At 44.8% G+C, this 4,319-nt stretch overlaps 1 long non-coding RNA gene across 1 annotated transcript; it reads left to right on the top strand.

Annotated features, from left to right (window-relative positions):
- Positions 1-329: 329 nt before the first annotated feature.
- LOC138672040 (uncharacterized) lies at positions 330-2,916 on the top strand. The gene is made up of 3 exons (XR_011319545.1): positions 330-1,284; positions 1,427-1,545; positions 2,611-2,916. It is a non-coding gene; the product is annotated as an uncharacterized lncRNA (long non-coding RNA).
- The last annotated feature ends 1,403 nt before the right edge of the window (positions 2,917-4,319 follow it).

The following is a 4,319-nucleotide window of genomic DNA, read 5'->3' as shown; positions in this document are numbered from 1 at the left end:
TGTTTTTAATTATGTTTTATGTTTTTCTTGAAGTTGTGGTTTGCTAATAAAAATTCTATTCGTATATTGTTCTATTTATTACTTACTAGCCTTGTGGTGTGCATTCTTATGAGCGGCTTCTTTCTCTTTTGGTTGTCGTATTCATTTTTTGGCCGCTTGTCTGCACCCCGATTGGCGTTTGATACTAGCGGATATCGGTAGTGCGCTCTATATATTTATTTTTGCTTAGTCTGGTTTTGTGCCCTATCTTTTGTAGGGTTTTCTTGAGCAGCACACATCCTATTGTGGATTATCCATGGCATTATTTTTTGGATATATATAGGTTTTTATTATCTTTTTTGTTTCATGCGGCTATCTATTGATGTATCGTGTGATGGTGTATGTTGTCTGGCCAGCTTTACTGTGATCCATCTGCAGTGTGCATCTAATTTTTGGTTTTGATTTGTTTTAGTTCGTTTGACCTTATAATCACTGCTACGCAACATGGACTGGGAGGCTCGTGAGGCGGCCTGGCAGGCCCAGTCGGCTGATGTGTTTGCTTTTAAAGGAGACACAGTTGTTGATTCAGATTTTGTGAAACTCACAACGGAACTGACGGCGGCCCATCGGACTGGTATACGGCTGTGGTGGAATATCCGCAGCCTTGAGGAATATATCAGGGCCAATATTGTACCTCGTGGTCTTAGGGTCCCTATTTATCCAGCTTGGGAACCTTCTCCCATGTTTAAAAATACTTGGGAACAGGGGCTGCTTAAATGCTCCAATATTATTATTAATATGCTGTTGGAGCATGACAGAGAATTATTGCTAGTAACTAAAACTAAAATTAAGGATCTGGACACCAAGTTATCTAAATTCGATGAAGTCAAGGAAGTCCAGCCCTTCAGACATAGACTCAAAGAAAATCTTGACAAATATGATCGTGACATTATGAGCAAGAAGAAGTCTAAATTTTTCAGAGACCGTACGGACTTTGAGTCATCCAGGGCCTTTAGATGGAGACATCAGGGTAATCAGAGGTTAGCCGTGCCTGTACTTAGAACTAGGGACACAGCACCGGAGGGCCCGAGGACGGCTAATTATACATCTGGTAGCGATTTTTTATCGTCGGCAGAGAGCGAGCCAGACGCCGGATCCGAAGAGGGCGTGGGCGCCGCGGTGGTGTCCACGCGGACCACCCGCTTCGGAGGACGCCTTCCGCCAACGCACAAACAATATCGCAATCGCCGCAAATATTAACTCCGTCCCCATTGGAGGCAGATCCGACGGGGAACAACGTTTCAGGTAACATCTTGCAGGTCATTAACCTCTCTGACTATGTGTTGTCATCTACTGAACTCTCAGTTTTACAGAGGGGTTTGACGTTTTCACCTATGCAATGTGCCGATAAATTTACACTCATTAAGGATCTATATCTCTTCTGTAGGAAGCTGGTTCTCCGGGTGCTACACTGTCGTCCTCATTTGGTCAATGGCCCGGACCATACAGACCAACAAATAATACAGGACCTGATTCAGCTACTACAGGAGAATGAGGATGGCACAGGTAGGAATCGCTTTCCCCATAAAAATCGCTCTAATGTCACACCCCCTTTTTCCCTGGTGCCAGCTGTCCGGGTATTTTTTGAACTGGTTAAGAGGGACATTATGAGTCTTTCCCCCCGGGCATTGGTGCCGAATAATTTGAGCAGGGAAGAATGGAGGGCCCTCACCGGTCTGCGACATAACAATGCATTTTTGATCAAAGAAGCGGATAAAGGGGGCAATGTGGTTCTTTGGCCACATGCCCTCTATTTGGAGGAGGCGCAGCGCCAATTGGGTGACTGCAGGTTCTATAGAAAATTACCCTCGGACCCCACAGATACTTTTGCTTCCCGGTTCAGGAATCTTCTTGATAGAGCTAGGGACCTGGGTATCATTGATCATAATGAGCATAAGTTTCTGTGGGTTGAATGCCCCGTTACGGCCACCTTCTATTTGTTACCGAAGGTGCACAAGTGTCTGCATAAACCTCCGGGCAGGCCCATAGTGGCCTGTATTGGCAGCCTGTGTGAAAAGGCCTGCGTCTATGTGGACTTTTTTCTTCAGCCTTTGGTCAAAACACTGCCTTCTTTTGTTAAGGATTCTGCCCATTTTATCAGTATTTGTCGGAATCTGTCTGTACCCGCTGGGGCCTTTCTGGTGACCTGTGATGTGGAGTCATTGTACTCCAATATAGGTCACCAGGATGGCATCCAGGCTGTTCTGTTTTTTCTAGACCAGTTGAACCACTCGGATCGCATGCATGATTCCCTGGTGGTGGACCTGTTAGATTTCATATTAAGGCACAATTATTTTTTGTTTGACAGGGCTTTCTATCTACAGGTATCTGGGGTGGCCATGGGCGCGAGATGTGCACCCGCCCTAGCAAATTTGTTTCTAGGGTGGTGGGAGGCCACCCAGGTGTTTCCATCCGCGACCTTCAGGGACAAAGTCTGCCACTGGTCACGATATATCGATGACCTTTTCTTTATTTGGACTGGCACCTCAGAAGAATGTTGTCATTTTATTGACTCTTTGAATTCGAACAACCACCATATTCTTCTTACATATTCTATGTCCTTGTCCACAGTGACGTTTTTGGATTTGGAGGTTTTGTTGGATAGTGGATCAATCACGACCAAGCTATTTCGGAAGCCCACGGCCACTAATAGCCTACTTGATTTTAGGAGCTTCCATCCGTTTCATACCAGGATGGGGGTCCCAACGGGCCAGTTCCTTCGTGTTAGGAGGAACTGTACTAATGACTTGGACTTTCAAGAGGAAGCAAGGGAGCTTTCCTGTCGATTTAAGGATCGCCATTATCCCCGTAGAAGTATCTCCAGGGCCTACCAGCGGGCCAGAAGTCAGACACAGGTCTCTCTGTTGGAACCAAAGACAAAGGTAGGCGATAACAAGCCTAGGTTTATCACGACCTTTAACAACAGTTGGGATGGCCTCGGTGGTATCCTACGGAAACATTGGGGGATTCTGACTGCTGACCTTAGCACCTCGACAATTGTAGGGGATCGCCCTTTACTAACTGCCAGGAGGGCCCCAAACTTTAGGGATTTACTTGTTAGGAGCCATTACACCAGACAAACTACTCGAACGGGCCAGGGTGTGAGACTTCAGGGATCTTTTGCCTGTGGGGATTGTAATGTTTGTTCCCATATGGTAACCACCAAGGATTTTTTCATCAATCCCCTTGATGGCAGGCGGCATAAATTACGTTCCTACATTAATTGTAGGACGTCATGCGTCATTTATGCCCTTATTTGCCCCTGTCGCCTTGTATATGTGGGTCAAACCACACAGGAATTACGGCGCAGGGTGCAAAAACATTTTTCCACTATTCATGTAGCGGCCAATGATGTGGCTAAGGGCAGGACGCTCACTCCAGTAGCTACTCATTTCTTGACTCATCATGCCGGATGTGTCTCTAACACACAAGTGATAGGCCTGGATAGGATTCGTCGCTCCAATAGGGGTGGTTCTATCAAACCCCTGCTTCTTAGAACTGAGGCCCGCTGGATTTTTCAATTGGGATCGGTGGCCCCATCGGGACTTAATGAGGAATTATTATTTACTGGTTTTTTGGGTTAAGTTTATTTTTTTGCTTACTTTATTTATATCCTCTTAGGTGGCTTTCTATGATGTCCAGGACTCTCTATTTGGAGGACATACATATATGGACGGTGTATCTGGATCCATGGCCATGGAGTATTCTGGACTATGCATTTCCTCCCATTGGACTACTTAGTGATATGACGGATGGTGGATGGCTCCCTTGCTCCCAATTGATGGAATTCATTTGAACTTGCATTTTGCTGGAACAAAATTATTGTGTCTCCTCCTATGGGACTATCATGTAATATGTTTTGACTTGTGTTGGATCTGACTTGCTTCACTTATTGGATTTATTATCTTTCCCTCTTTTGGCTCATGGGGTTATTTAGGTAGGGTTTCTTAACCAATTTTTATCTATGTCTGGATAACTCTTAAGGCTGTGCATCTCTCTGCCGACTATTTGGATGTCACATGACCGTCATCATCTTGGTGCATGCATTACTCAAGGACCTGAGGATTTGCGTATGTTTTTTCGGCCTATGGGTATTGTGCAATTTATGGATGGGGTTTATTATTATTCTCATGTCATGTTTCTGGTATTTATGATAATATAATAAAGTTTTTTATGCTTATATATTCTTTCATTAACCCCTCTTCTGCTATATTATGGTTTATTGAGTATGGTCTGTGAGGTCTTGCTCTTGGAGTTATGCATGTGTTCATGTGCCCCCG

The sequence above is a fragment of the Ranitomeya imitator genome, chromosome 3, assembly GCF_032444005.1.
Source record: "Ranitomeya imitator isolate aRanImi1 chromosome 3, aRanImi1.pri, whole genome shotgun sequence".
In the NCBI taxonomy this organism is placed as follows: domain Eukaryota; kingdom Metazoa; phylum Chordata; class Amphibia; order Anura; family Dendrobatidae; genus Ranitomeya; species Ranitomeya imitator.
The sequence above is the reverse complement of the archived record's forward strand: the minus strand, read 5'-3'. Positions and strand labels throughout refer to the sequence as shown.